General features: G+C 46.5%; 7 non-coding genes across 7 annotated transcripts; all 7 read right to left on the reverse strand.

The window, feature by feature from the left end:
* Positions 1 to 2,936: 2,936 nt before the first annotated feature.
* Positions 2,937 to 3,018, reverse strand: trnal-cag (transfer RNA leucine (anticodon CAG)). Its single transcript has one exon. It is a non-coding gene; the product is annotated as a tRNA-Leu (tRNA).
* Positions 3,019 to 4,683: 1,665 nt separating this feature from the next.
* On the reverse strand, positions 4,684 to 4,756 carry trnag-gcc (transfer RNA glycine (anticodon GCC)). The gene has a single exon. It is a non-coding gene; the product is annotated as a tRNA-Gly (tRNA).
* Positions 4,757 to 6,370: 1,614 nt separating this feature from the next.
* trnal-cag (transfer RNA leucine (anticodon CAG)) lies at positions 6,371 to 6,452 on the reverse strand. The gene has a single exon. It is a non-coding gene; the product is annotated as a tRNA-Leu (tRNA).
* A 1,666-nt stretch (positions 6,453 to 8,118) lies between these two features.
* On the reverse strand, positions 8,119 to 8,191 carry trnag-gcc (transfer RNA glycine (anticodon GCC)). The gene has a single exon. It is a non-coding gene; the product is annotated as a tRNA-Gly (tRNA).
* Positions 8,192 to 9,805: 1,614 nt separating this feature from the next.
* Positions 9,806 to 9,887, reverse strand: trnal-cag (transfer RNA leucine (anticodon CAG)). The gene has a single exon. It is a non-coding gene; the product is annotated as a tRNA-Leu (tRNA).
* A 1,667-nt stretch (positions 9,888 to 11,554) lies between these two features.
* On the reverse strand, positions 11,555 to 11,627 carry trnag-gcc (transfer RNA glycine (anticodon GCC)). Its single transcript has one exon. It is a non-coding gene; the product is annotated as a tRNA-Gly (tRNA).
* A 1,614-nt stretch (positions 11,628 to 13,241) lies between these two features.
* On the reverse strand, positions 13,242 to 13,323 carry trnal-cag (transfer RNA leucine (anticodon CAG)). The gene has a single exon. It is a non-coding gene; the product is annotated as a tRNA-Leu (tRNA).
* Between the last annotated feature and the right edge of the window lie 1,642 nt (positions 13,324 to 14,965).

The raw sequence follows: 14,965 nt of genomic DNA on the forward strand, positions 1-14,965 counted from the left end.
GGCCGTGTTCCAAATCATACCGTGCAGCATTTATTCAGTCACTGTGTCTGTTTTGCAGAATAAGGGTCCCAAAGAAAGTTCTCTACCCTAAAACCGGAGGTCGCATTACATTCCGAGAGCGACAGATCACATTGTGAGGATGCTCTGACCTCGGAGCCAGTTCGAGATGACACTTTCCGTGCCTTTTACCTTAACCGTGCAATTTGCTGCAGAGATGTTCACTCCTGGACATGAGCCACATGGATACCAAGTGAGTCGGAAACCTGTGCGGGAATCGACGAGAAGCGACTCAATACATTTTTCTAACTTCCATGGTGCTTATTAGAAATGGAGTTTCTGTTCACCTCAATCTAAAAGGCAGTTTCTGAACATAGTAACAGAACTCAAAAGGTAATTACCTCACCCCACCCCCAGTCCGGAAGAGGTGCTAACTGCCCTTGATTGCTTTTTGTTCTCGATGTGAAGAGCTCTCACGCCTGAGTCACCTTCACGTCTCTGTTTGCTGAGTGATTCACAAAGAAGGAGTTTCACCAGAGCTTCAATTGCCACACTTCTCCACTCGCCCTCTCCGTGAACATTTTCCTGCTCTGGAGTGATTTAAAGAAAATTAAATGGATGCGATGTCATTCTGTAGCCTCTCTGCCGATTGCTCCGTTACAGTTCCAACATGGCTTAGATCTCGGGGCGCACCTTAATACTAGCGACGCTATGACAGCACAGGTCCGGAGGTTCCTCTCATAGTGTATGTTTTTTTTTTCATTGCTGTTGCTGATTGAATGAGCCACTAACGTGCGAACTGCTCCAAAACATGATTCAGGACCTCCGGTGCCAACTCTCGCGCGTTGAATAACGACAGACAGCTTCCAAATGAAGCCTTTCAGAGACGACTTTGGGGTACGTTTGACAGACAGACAAGTTCAGGAATTCGTGGTGCGCTGTCACACCAGCGCATCAGCTTCTTCCCTGCCTTTGAACCGGGCCGCCTGCGCAAGGAATGCAAATGCGGTACTGCTTTTCGTGGAAGGATCAGAACGCGGCAACTGCACTCTCAAACAGAATGGCATATGATCAGAACCAGGTTGGAGAAAAACTTTATAACGCTTTGCACAGTAATTAAATGGAGTTGCCTTGCATTTCACGACGAGAGCAGATTCGTTCAAGCAAATTCGAAGGCAGGTTTGCAGATGGGAAAGCAAGCAAGGAAGCTCCGTTCTTGTGCATGTGAAAGGCTGCACTTGAAAAAGAAAGCAGTTTTTGCCCAGTTTCGAACAGGGGACCTTTCGCGGGGCAGGCGAACGCAATGACCACTACACTACAGAAACCAGCCGAGGCTGCCGTACTGCAGCTCAGTGGCATCCAGCACTGAAAGTTGAAGCAATTCTACGTTTCACCTTTCTGTTTCCAATAGCCTGTTATTGTCCAGCGAAATTAACATCTTGAAAACGTAAAAAAAACGACGTGAAATTGATGTCAAAATATAGACAAGGATGTCGTCAATGTTTGGAACGTAGGGCGAGGTGGAATAAGCTGGGACGACTTTCCCCGCAGCATAACGGCTGCGACATGATCTTATGGAAGGGTTGTAAACTGAGTATTTATGTGTTTTACCCAAGTTGGGGTGAGTTGAAAAATCGAGAGCATCGGTTTAAGGTGAGTGGGCTGAAATTGACGAAGGACCTGAGGCACATTTCCCACACAGAAGGTTGTGCGTGTTTGGAATGAGCTACCAGAGGAGGTGGAGGAGGCGATTACACTCAGAAAATTGCAAAGGTAATCGGATGAGTTTCTGGATAGGATGGGTTTAGCGGGATCGGGGCCAAATGCTGGGGAACGGGACTTGTTTAACTTTGGCTATGTGGTGAGCATGGACGAGATACACCGAAGTATCTGATTCCACGCGGTGTACCCCAATACCGACGTGTTGCTTACACCGGCTTTAAAGGATTACTTTTTAGCAGAGCTTGCCGTCGCTGTCTGTGACACAATCGTTTCGTCTGTTCGACTGCTCACGGGAAAGGTAGTATTGTGAAACACTGCAGAAACGAACGACTTCCTTACTTTTGCTCCGACTGACCATACTCCGTGAAATTTTCCCAGACCCTCAGTTGAGGATTTTTGCTGCTGGAAGTTACCTCAGAAACCCTGTTAACTCGTAATGTACTGAGCGAATCGCAAAACAGTAAGCATTTAACACAGAACACAAACAAAACTGGCATGCCTAATGCATTTTCAGACACAGAGATGCATGAATGCTAAATGTGAGACAGTCCGAGGGCATGAGTCATAAAGTAATCTCACAACTAACAACAGTGCAATTCCAAACTACTCTTTCAAACATACTGCAGCCATAGTGCACCAACACTTCACAGACAATGCTGAAAAGAGAGAAAGAAAGAACATAATAAGAAGGGGCCATAAAAAGTGAAGTTCACCAATCACAGTCTCGATGAGATTCCCTTTCCGTTCCGATGCCTCCAGGACGGAAATAAAGGAAATGGGAGAAATTCAATAACGTGTGACATCGAAATTCATTGGATCGATTTTCCCATTGGCCAGAAAACCAAATAACGACGAGCCGAGTCACCACATTACGAGTTAACAGGGTTTCTGAGGTAACTTCCAGCAGCAAAAATCCTCAACTGTGGGTCCGGGGAAATTTCACGGAGTATGGTCAGTCGGAGCAAAAGTAAGGAAGTCGTTCGTTTCTGCAGTGTTTCATCACAACAGCGATGAAATAACAGTCTCCATTCGGTTCCAGAAAACGGTCAAATTGCCTGGGACAGCAGAGCTGTTTGCGATTTTCCGCGTGGCACTGTCCCACACCACAGTTAATTCCCCGGGAAGCAAACCCATTTTACTTTTGTTTTTAACATCAATACAGTGGGGGCGGAAACAGCATTTTAACAAGCTGCAGCATTGGAGTTAAACAGCAGAAATGGCAGTGGCGGGATTCGAACCCGCGCCCCTTTCAAGACTGGAACCTGGATCCAGCGCCTTAGACCGCTCGGCCACACTACCAGCCGACCGCACAGCCCCTTTTCTTGCATTTCCAATTGTGCCCCTGCATAACAACAGACGCAAAGTCACATGAAAAGGGTTCCATGATCCCTCTCCGACTCGCACAGCTGCTGGGATGTGCCCGGCTGCAATGTCAATATCGCAGCAGATAATGATAGCCCATCAATCCAGACAAAAATCAATTTTAAGCTGAGTCTATCTTCTCGGACTCTTTTCAGCTACAAATGTATCTGTGAGTGCGTGACAATATATGTTCGCTTCTGATTTGGTCAAATAACCATGAGCTGCTTGACATTACTGCAATTTCGATTCTTGCTTTGCTAAATGATTTCACCCATTGCTCGAAAAAGGACGACTTACACGTTTACACGGAACACGAAACACGCCGGACTACAGGGAAAATGCACAAAGCTGAGCAGGCCGTGTTCCAAATCATACCGTGCAGCATTTATTCAGTCACTGTGTCTGTTTTGCAGAATAAGGGTCCCAAAGAAAGTCTCTACCCTAAAACCGGAGGTCGCATTACATTCCGAGAGCGACAGATCACATTGTGAGGATGTTCTGACCTCGGAGCCAGTTCGAGATGACACTTTCCGTGCCTTTTACCTTAACCGTGCAATTTGCTGCAGAGATGTTCACTCCTGGACATGAGCCACATGGATACCAAGTGAGTCGGAAACCTGTGCGGGAATCGACGAGAAGCGACTCAATACATTTTGCTAACTTCCATGGTGCTTATTAGAAATGGAGTTTCTGTTCACCTCAATCTAAAAGGCAGTTTCTGAACATAGTAACAGAACTCAAAAGGTAATTACCTCACCCCACCGCCACTCCGGAAGAGGTGCTAACTGCCCTTGATTGCTTTTTGTTCTCGATGTGAAGAGCTCTCACGCCTGAGTCACCTTCACGTCTCTGTTTGCTGAGTGAATCACAAAGAAGGAGTTTCACCAGAGCTTCAATTGCCACACTTCTCCACTCGCCCTCTCCGTGAACATTTTCCTGCTCTGGAGTGATTTAAAGAAAATTAAATGGATGCGATGTCATTCTGTAGCCTCTCTGTCGATTGCTCCGTTACAGTTCCAACATGGCTTAGATCTCGGGGCGCACCTTAATACTAGCGACGCTATGACAGCACAGGTCCGGAGGTTCCTCTCAGAGTGTATGTTTTTTTTTCATTGCTGTTGCTGATTGAATGAGCCACTAACGTGCGAACTGCTCCAAAACATGATTCAGGACCTCCGGTGCCAACTCTCGCGCGTTGAATAACGACAGACAGCTTCCAAATGAAGCCTTTCAGAGACGACTTTGGGGTACGTTTGACAGACAGACAAGTTCAGGAATTCGTGGTGCGCTGTCACACCTGCGCATCAGCTTCTTCCCTGCCTTTGAACCGGGCCGCCTGCGCAAGGAATGCAAATGCGGTACTGCTTTTCGTGGAAGGATCAGAACGCGGCAACTGCACTCTCAAACAGAATGGCATATGATCAGAACCAGGTTGGAGAAAAACTTTATAACGCTTTGCACAGTAATTAAATGGAGTTGCCTTGCATTTCACGACGAGAGCAGATTCGTTCAAGCAAATTCGAAGGCAGGTTTGCAGATGGGAAAGCAAGCAAGGAAGCTCCGTTCTTGTGCATGTGAAAGGCTGCACTTGAAAAAGAAAGCAGTTTTTGCCCAGTTTCGAACAGGGGACCTTTCGCGTGGCAGGCGAACGTGATGACCACTACACTACAGAAACCAGCCGAGGCTGCCGTACTGCAGCTCAGTGGCATCCAGCACTGAAAGTTGAAGCAATTCTACGTTTCACCTTTCTGTTTCCAATAGCCTGTTATTGTCCAGCGAAATTAACATCTTGAAAACGTAAAAAAAACGACGTGAAATTGATGTCAAAATATAGACAAGGATGTCGTCAATGTTTGGAACGTAGGGCGAGGTGGAATAAGCTGGGACGACTTTCCCCGCAGCATAACGGCTGCGACATGATCTTATGGAAGGGTTGTAAACTGAGTATTTATGTGTTTTACCCAAGTTGGGGTGAGTTGAAAAATCGAGAGCATCGGTTTAAGGTGAGTGGGCTGAAATTGACAAAGGACCTGAGGCACATTTCCCACACAGAATGTTGTGCGTGTTTGGAATGAGCTACCAGAGGAAGTGGAGGAGGCGATTACACTCAGAAAATTGCAAAGGTAATCGGATGAGTTTCTGGATAGGATGGGTTTAGCGGGATCGGGGCCAAATGCTGGGGAACGGGACTTGTTTAACTTTGGCTATGTGGTGAGCATGGACGAGATACACCGAAGTATCTGATTCCACGCGGTGTACCCCAATACCGACGTGTTGCTTACACCGGCTTTAAAGGATTACTTTTTAGCAGAGCTTGCCGTCGCTGTCTGTGACACAATCGTTTCGTCTGTTCGACTGCTCACGGGAAAGGTAGTATTGTGAAACACTGCAGAAACGAACGACTTCCTTACTTTTGCTCCGACTGACCATACTCCGTGAAATTTTCCCAGACCCTCAGTTGAGGATTTTTGCTGCTGGAAGTTACCTCAGAAACCCTGTTAACTCGTAATGTACTGAGCGAATCGCAAAACAGTAAGCATTTAACACGGAACACAAACAAAACTGGCATGCCTAATGCATTTTCAGACACAGAGATGCATGAATGCTAAATGTGAGACAGTCCGAGGGCATGAGTCATAAAGTAATCTCACAACTAACAACAGTGCAATTCCAAACTACTCTTTCAAACATACTGCAGCCATAGTGCACCAACACTTCACAGACAATGCTGAAAAGAGAGAAAGAAAGAACATAATAAGAAGGGGCCATAAAAAGTGAAGTTCACCAATCACAGTCTCGATGAGATTCCCTTTTCGTTCCGATGCCTCCAGGACGGAAATAAAGGAAATGGGAGAAATTCAATAAGGTGTGACATCGAAATTCATTGGATCGATTTTCCCATTGGCCAGAAAACCAAATAACGACGAGCCGAGTCACCACATTACGAGTTAACAGGGTTTCTGAGGTAACTTCCAGCAGCAAAAATCCTCAACTGTGGGTCCGGGGAAATTTCACGGAGTATGGTCAGTCGGAGCAAAAGTAAGGAAGTCGTTCGTTTCTGCAGTGTTTCATCACAACAGCGATGAAATAACAGTCTCCATTCGGTTCCAGAAAACGGTCAAATTGCCTGGGACAGCAGAGCTGTTTGCGATTTTCCGCGTGGCACTGTCCCACACCACAGTTAATTCCCCGGGAAGCAAACCCATTTTACTTTTGTTTTTAACATCAATACAGTGGGGGCGGAAACAGCATTTTAACAAGCTGCAGCATTGGAGTTAAACAGCAGAAATGGCAGTGGCGGGATTCGAACCCGCGCCCCTTTCAAGACTGGAACCTGGATCCAGCGCCTTAGACCGCTCGGCCACACTACCAGCCGACCGCACCGCCCCTTTTCTTGTATTTCCAATTGTGCCCCTGCATAACAACAGACGCAAAGTCACATGAAAAGGGTTCCATGATCCCTCTCCGACTCGCACAGCTGCTGGGATGTGCCCGGCTGCAATGTCAATGTCGCAGCAGATAATGATAGCCCATCAATCCAGACAAAAATCAATTTTAAGCTGAGTCTATCTTCTCGGACTCTTTTCAGCTACAAATGTATCTGTGAGTGCGTGACAATATATGTTCGCTTATGATTTAGTCAAATAACCATGAGCTGCTTGACATTACTGCAATTTCGATTCTTGCTTTGCTAAATGATTTCACCCATTGCTCGAAAAAGGACGACTTACACGTTTACACGGAACACGAAACACGCCGGACTACAGGGAAAATGCACAAAGCTGAGCAGGCCGTGTTCCAAATCATACCGTGCAGCATTTATTCAGTCACTGTGTCTGTTTTGCAGAATAAGGGTCCCAAAGAAAGTTCTCTACCCTAAAACCGGAGGTCGCATTACATTCCGAGAGCGACAGATCACATTGTGAGGATGCTCTGACCTCGGAGCCAGTTCGAGATGACACTTTCCGTGCCTTTTACCTTAACCGTGCAATTTGCTGCAGAGATGTTCACTCCTGGACATGAGCCACATGGATACCAAGTGAGTCGGAAACCTGTGCGGGAATCGACGAGAAGCGACTCAATACATTTTGCTAACTTCCATGGTGCTTATTAGAAATGGAGTTTCTGTTCACCTCAATCTAAAAGGCAGTTTCTGAACATAGTAACAGAACTCAAAAGGTAATTACCTCACCCCACCGCCACTCCGGAAGAGGTGCTAACTGCCCTTGATTGCTTTTTGTTCTCGATGTGAAGAGCTCTCACGCCTGAGTCACCTTCACGTCTCTGTTTGCTGAGTGAATCACAAAGAAGGAGTTTCACCAGAGCTTCAATTGCCACACTTCTCCACTCGCCCTCTCCGTGAACATTTTCCTGCTCTGGAGTGATTTAAAGAAAATTAAATGGATGCGATGTCATTCTGTAGCCTCTCTGTCGATTGCTCCGTTACAGTTCCAACATGGCTTAGATCTCGGGGCGCACCTTAATACTAGCGACGCTATGACAGCACAGGTCCGGAGGTTCCTCTCATAGTGTATGTTTTTTTTTCATTGCTGTTGCTGATTGAATGAGCCACTAACGTGCGAACTGCTCCAAAACATGATTCAGGACCTCCGGTGCCAACTCTCGCGCGTTGAATAACGACAGACAGCTTCCAAATGAAGCCTTTCAGAGACGACTTTGGGGTACGTTTGACAGACAGACAAGTTCAGGAATTCGTGGTGCGCTGTCACACCTGCGCATCAGCTTCTTCCCTGCCTTTGAACCGGGCCGCCTGCGCAAGGAATGCAAATGCGGTACTGCTTTTCGTGGAAGGATCAGAACGCGGCAACTGCACTCTCAAACAGAATGGCATATGATCAGAACCAGGTTGGAGAAAAACTTTATAACGCTTTGCACAGTAATTAAATGGAGTTGCCTTGCATTTCACGACGAGAGCAGATTCGTTCAAGCAAATTCGAAGGCAGGTTTGCAGATGGGAAAGCAAGCAAGGAAGCTCCGTTCTTGTGCATGTGAAAGGCTGCACTTGAAAAAGAAAGCAGTTTTTGCCCAGTTTCGAACAGGGGACCTTTCGCGTGGCAGGCGAACGTGATGACCACTACACTACAGAAACCAGCCGAGGCTGCCGTACTGCAGCTCAGTGGCATCCAGCACTGAAAGTTGAAGCAATTCTACGTTTCACCTTTCTGTTTCCAATAGCCTGTTATTGTCCAGCGAAATTAACATCTTGAAAACGTAAAAAAAACGACGTGAAATTGATGTCAAAATATAGACAAGGATGTCGTCAATGTTTGGAACGTAGGGCGAGGTGGAATAAGCTGGGACGACTTTCCCCGCAGCATAACGGCTGCGACATGATCTTATGGAAGGGTTGTAAACTGAGTATTTATGTGTTTTACCCAAGTTGGGGTGAGTTGAAAAATCGAGAGCATCGGTTTAAGGTGAGTGGGCTGAAATTGACAAAGGACCTGAGGCACATTTCCCACACAGAATGTTGTGCGTGTTTGGAATGAGCTACCAGAGGAAGTGGTGGAGGCGATTACACTCAGAAAATTGCAAAGGTAATCGGATGAGTTTCTGGATAGGATGGGTTTAGCGGGATCGGGGCCAAATGCTGGGGAACGGGACTTGTTTAACTTTGGCTATGTGGTGAGCATGGACGAGATACACCGAAGTATCTGATTCCACGCGGTGTACCCCAATACCGACGTGTTGCTTACACCGGCTTTAAAGGATTACTTTTTAGCAGAGCTTGCCGTCGCTGTCTGTGACACAATCGTTTCGTCTGTTCGACTGCTCACGGGAAAGGTAGTATTGTGAAACACTGCAGAAACGAACGACTTCCTTACTTTTGCTCCGACTGACCATACTCCGTGAAATTTTCCCAGACCCTCAGTTGAGGATTTTTGCTGCTGGAAGTTACCTCAGAAACCCTGTTAACTCGTAATGTACTGAGCGAATCGCAAAACAGTAAGCATTTAACACGGAACACAAACAAAACTGGCATGCCTAATGCATTTTCAGACACAGAGATGCATGAATGCTAAATGTGAGACAGTCCGAGGGCATGAGTCATAAAGTAATCTCACAACTAACAACAGTGCAATTCCAAACTACTCTTTCAAACATACTGCAGCCATAGTGCACCAACACTTCACAGACAATGCTGAAAAGAGAGAAAGAAAGAACATAATAAGAAGGGGCCATAAAAAGTGAAGTTCACCAATCACAGTCTCGATGAGATTCCCTTTTCGTTCCGATGCCTCCAGGACGGAAATAAAGGAAATGGGAGAAATTCAATAACGTGTGACATCGAAATTCATTGGATCGATTTTCCCATTGGCCAGAAAACCAAATAACGACGAGCCGAGTCACCACATTACGAGTTAACAGGGTTTCTGAGGTAACTTCCAGCAGCAAAAATCCTCAACTGTGGGTCCGGGGAAATTTCACGGAGTATGGTCAGTCGGAGCAAAAGTAAGGAAGTCGTTCGTTTCTGCAGTGTTTCATCACAACAGCGATGAAATAACAGTCTCCATTCGGTTCCAGAAAACAGTCAAATTGACTGGGACAGCAGAGCTGTTTGCGATTTTCCGCGTGGCACTGTCCCACACCACAGTTAATTCACCGGGAAGCAAACCCATTTTACTTTTGTTTTTAACATCAATACAGTGGGGGCGGAAACAGCATTTTAACAAGCTGCAGCATTGGAGTTAAACAGCAGAAATGGCAGTGGCGGGATTCGAACCCGCGCCCCTTTCAAGACTGGAACCTGGATCCAGCGCCTTAGACCGCTCGGCCACACTACCAGCCGACCGCACCGCCCCTTTTCTTGCATTTCCAATTGTGCCCCTGCATAACAACAGACGCAAAGTCACATGAAAAGGGTTCCATGATCCCTCTCCGACTCGCACAGCTGCTGGGATGTGCCCGGCTGCAATGTCAATATCGCAGCAGATAATGATAGCCCATCAATCCAGACAAAAATCAATTTTAAGCTGAGTCTATCTTCTCGGACTCTTTTCAGCTACAAATGTATCTGTGAGTGCGTGACAATATATGTTCGCTTCTGATTTGGTCAAATAACCATGAGCTGCTTGACATTACTGCAATTTCGATTCTTGCTTTGCTAAATGATTTCACCCATTGCTCGAAAAAGGACGACTTACACGTTTACACGGAACACGAAACACGCCGGACTACAGGGAAAATGCACAAAGCTGAGCAGGCCGTGTTCCAAATCATACCGTGCAGCATTTATTCAGTCACTGTGTCTGTTTTGCAGAATAAGGGTCCCAAAGAAAGTTCTCTACCCTAAAACCGGAAGTCGCATTACATTCCGAGAGCGACAGATCACATTGTGAGGATGCTCTGACCTCGGAGCCAGTTCGAGATGACACTTTCCGTGCCTTTTACCTTAACCGTGCAATTTGCTGCAGAGATGTTCACTCCTGGACATGAGCCACATGGATACCAAGTGAGTCGGAAACCTGTGCGGGAATCGACGAGAAGCGACTCAATACATTTTGCTAACTTCCATGGTGCTTATTAGAAATGGAGTTTCTGTTCACCTCAATCTAAAAGGCAGTTTCTGAACATAGTAACAGAACTCAAAAGGTAATTACCTCACCCCACCGCCACTCCGGAAGAGGTGCTAACTGCCCTTGATTGCTTTTTGTTCTCGATGTGAAGAGCTCTCACGCCTGAGTCACCTTCACGTCTCTGTTTGCTGAGTGAATCACAAAGAAGGAGTTTCACCAGAGCTTCAATTGCCACACTTCTCCACTCGCCCTCTCCGTGAACATTTTCCTGCTCGTCAGTGATTTAAAGAAAATTAAATGGATGCGATGTCATTCTGTAGCCTCTCTGTCGATTGCTCCGTTACAGTTCCAACATGGCTTAGATCTCGGGGCGCACCTTAATACTAGCGACGCTATGACAGCACAGGTCCGGAGGTTCCTCTCAGAGTGTATGTTTTTTTTTTCATTGCTGTTGCTGATTGAATGAGCCACTAACGTGCGAACTGCTCCAAAACATGATTCAGGACCTCCGGTGCCAACTCTCGCGCGTTGAATAACGACAGACAGCTTCCAAATGAAGCCTTTCAGAGACGACTTTGGGGTACGTTTGACAGACAGACAAGTTCAGGAATTCGTGGTGCGCTGTGACACCAGCGCATCAGCTTCTTCCCTGCCTTTGAACCGGGCCGCCTGCGCAAGGAATGCAAATGCGGTACTGCTTTTCGTGGAAGGATCAGAATGCGGCAACTAAACTCTCAAACAGAATGGCATATGATCAGAACCAGGTTGGAGAAAAACTTTATAACGCTTTGCACAGTAATTAAATGGAGTTGCCTTGCATTTCACGACGAGAGCAGATTCGTTCAAGCAAATTCGAAGGCAGGTTTGCAGATGGGAAAGCAAGCAAGGAAGCTCCGTTCTTGTGCATGTGAAAGGCAGCACTTGAAAAATAAAGCAGTTTTTGCCCAGTTTCGAACAGGGGACCTTTCGCGTGGCAGGCGAACGTGATGACCACTACACTACAGAAACCAGCCGAGGCTGCCGTACTGCAGCTCAGTGGCATCCAGCACTGAAAGTTGAAGCAATTCTACGTTTCACCTTTCTGTTTCCAATAGCCTGTTATTGTCCAGCGAAATTAACATCTTGAAAATGTAAAAAAAACGACGTGAAATTGATGTCAAAATATAGACAAGGATGTCGTCAATGTTTGGAACGTAGGGCGAGGTGGAATAAGCTGGGACGACTTTCCCCGCAGCATAACGGCTGCGACATGATCTTATGGAAGGGTTGTAAACTGAGTATTTATGTGTTTTACCCAAGTTGGGGTGAGTTGAAAAATCGAGAGCATCGGTTTAAGGTGAGTGGGCTGAAATTGACAAAGGACCTGAGGCACATTTCCCACACAGAATGTTGTGCGTGTTTGGAATGAGCTACCAGAGGAAGTGGAGGAGGCGATTACACTCAGAAAATTGCAAAGGTAATCGGATGAGTTTCTGGATAGGATGGGTTTAGCGGGATCGGGGCCAAATGCTGGGGAACGGGACTTGTTTAACTTTGGCTATGTGGTGAGCATGGACGAGATACACCGAAGTATCTGATTCCACGCGGTGTACCCCAATACCGACGTGTTGCTTACACCGGCTTTAAAGGATTACTTTTTAGCAGAGCTTGCCGTCGCTCTCTGTGACACAATCGTTTCGTCTGTTCGACTGCTCACGGGAAAGGTAGTATTGTGAAACACTGCAGAAACGAACGACTTCCTTACTTTTGCTCCGACTGACCATACTCCGTGAAATTTTCCCCGACCCTCAGTTGAGGATTTTTGCTGCTGGAAGTTACCTCAGAAACCCTGTTAACTCGTAATGTACTGAGCGAATCGCAAAACAGTAAGCATTTAACACGGAACACAAACAAAACTGGCATGCCTAATGCATTTTCAGACACAGAGATGCATGAATGCTAAATGTGAGACAGTCCGAGGGCATGAGTCATAAAGTAATCTCACAACTAACAACAGTGCAATTCCAAACTACTCTTTCAAACATACTGCAGCCATAGTGCACCAACACTTCACAGACAATGCTGAAAAGAGAGAAAGAAAGAACATAATAAGAAGGGGCCATAAAAAGTGAAGTTCACCAATCACAGTCTCGATGAGATTCCCTTTTCGTTCCGATGCCTCCAGGACGGAAATAAAGGAAATGGGAGAAATTCAATAACGTGTGACATCGAAATTCATTGGATCGATTTTCCCATTGGCCAGAAAACCAAATAACGACGAGCCGAGTCACCACATTACGAGTTAACAGGGTTTCTGAGGTAACTTCCAGCAGCAAAAATCCTCAACTGTGGGTCCGGGGAAATTTCACGGAGTATGGTCAGTCGGAGCAAAAGTAAGGAAGTCGTTCGTTTCTGCAGTGTTTCATCACAACAGCGATGAAATAACAGTCTCCATTCGGTTCCAGAAAACGGTCAAATTGCCTGGGACAGCAGAGCTGTTTGCGATTTTCCGCGTGGCACTGTCCCACACCACAGTTAATTCCCCGGGAAGCAAACCCATTTTACTTTTGTTTTTAACATCAATACAGTGGGGGCGGAAACAGCATTTTAACAAGCTGCAGCATTGGAGTTAAACAGCAGAAATGGCAGTGGCGGGATTCGAACCCGCGCCCCTTTCAAGACTGGAACCTGGATCCAGCGCCTTAGACCGCTCGGCCACACTACCAGCCGACCGCACCGCCCCTTTTCTTGTATTTCCAATTGTGCCCCTGCATAACAACAGACGCAAAGTCACATGAAAAGGGTTCCATGATCCCTCTCCGACTCGCACAGCTGCTGGGATGTGCCCGGCTGCAATGTCAATGTCGCAGCAGATAATGATAGCCCATCAATCCAGACAAAAATCAATTTTAAGCTGAGTCTATCTTCTCGGACTCTTTTCAGCTACAAATGTATCTGTGAGTGCGTGACAATATATGTTCGCTTATGATTTAGTCAAATAACCATGAGCTGCTTGACATTACTGCAATTTCGATTCTTGCTTTGCTAAATGATTTCACCCATTGCTCGAAAAAGGACGACTTACACGTTTACACGGAACACGAAACACGCCGGACTACAGGGAAAATGCACAAAGCTGAGCAGGCCGTGTTCCAAATCATACCGTGCAGCATTTATTCAGTCACTGTGTCTGTTTTGCAGAATAAGGGTCCCAAAGAAAGTTCTCTACCCTAAAACCGGAGGTCGCATTACATTCCGAGAACGACAGATCACGTTGTGAGGATGCTCTGACCTCGGAGCCAGTTCGAGATGACACTTTCCGTGCCTTTTACCTTAACCGTGCAATTTGCTGCAGAGATGTTCACTCCTGGACATGAGCCACATGGATACCAAGTGAGTCGGAAACCTGTGCGGGAATCGACGAGAAGCGACTCAATACATTTTGCTAACTTCCATGGTGCTTATTAGAAATGGAGTTTCTGTTCACCTCAATCTAAAAGGCAGTTTCTGAACATAGTAACAGAACTCAAAAGGTAATTACCTCACCCCACCGCCACTCCGGAAGAGGTGCTAACTGCCCTTGATTGCTTTTTGTTCTCGATGTGAAGAGCTCTCACGCCTGAGTCACCTTCACGTCTCTGTTTGCTGAGTGAATCACAAAGAAGGAGTTTCACCAGAGCTTCAATTGCCACACTTCTCCACTCGCCCTCTCCGTGAACATTTTCCTGCTCTGGAGTGATTTAAAGAAAATTAAATGGATGCGATGTCATTCTGTAGCCTCTCTGTCGATTGCTCCGTTACAGTTCCAACATGGCTTAGATCTCGGGGCGCACCTTAATACTAGCGACGCTATGACAGCACAGGTCCGGAGGTTCCTCTCAGAGTGTATGTTTTTTTTTCATTGCTGTTGCTGATTGAATGAGCCACTAACGTGCGAACTGCTCCAAAACATGATTCAGGACCTCCGGTGCCAACTCTCGCGCGTTGAATAACGACAGACAGCTTCCAAATGAAGCCTTTCAGAGACGACTTTGGGGTACGTTTGACAGACAGACAAGTTCAGGAATTCGTGGTGCGCTGTCACACCTGCGCATCAGCTTCTTCCCTGCCTTTGAACCGGGCCGCCTGCGCAAGGAATGCAAATGCGGTACTGCTTTTCGTGGAAGGATCAGAACGCGGCAACTGCACTCTCAAACAGAATGGCATATGATCAGAACCAGGTTGGAGAAAAACTTTATAACGCTTTGCACAGTAATTAAATGGAGTTGCCTTGCATTTCACGACGAGAGCAGATTCGTTCAAGCAAATTCGAAGGCAGGTTTGCAGATGGGAAAGCAAGCAAGGAAGCTCCGTTCTTGTGCATGTGA

This window comes from Chiloscyllium punctatum, chromosome 31 (genome assembly GCF_047496795.1).
Source record: "Chiloscyllium punctatum isolate Juve2018m chromosome 31, sChiPun1.3, whole genome shotgun sequence".
In the NCBI taxonomy this organism is placed as follows: domain Eukaryota; kingdom Metazoa; phylum Chordata; class Chondrichthyes; order Orectolobiformes; family Hemiscylliidae; genus Chiloscyllium; species Chiloscyllium punctatum.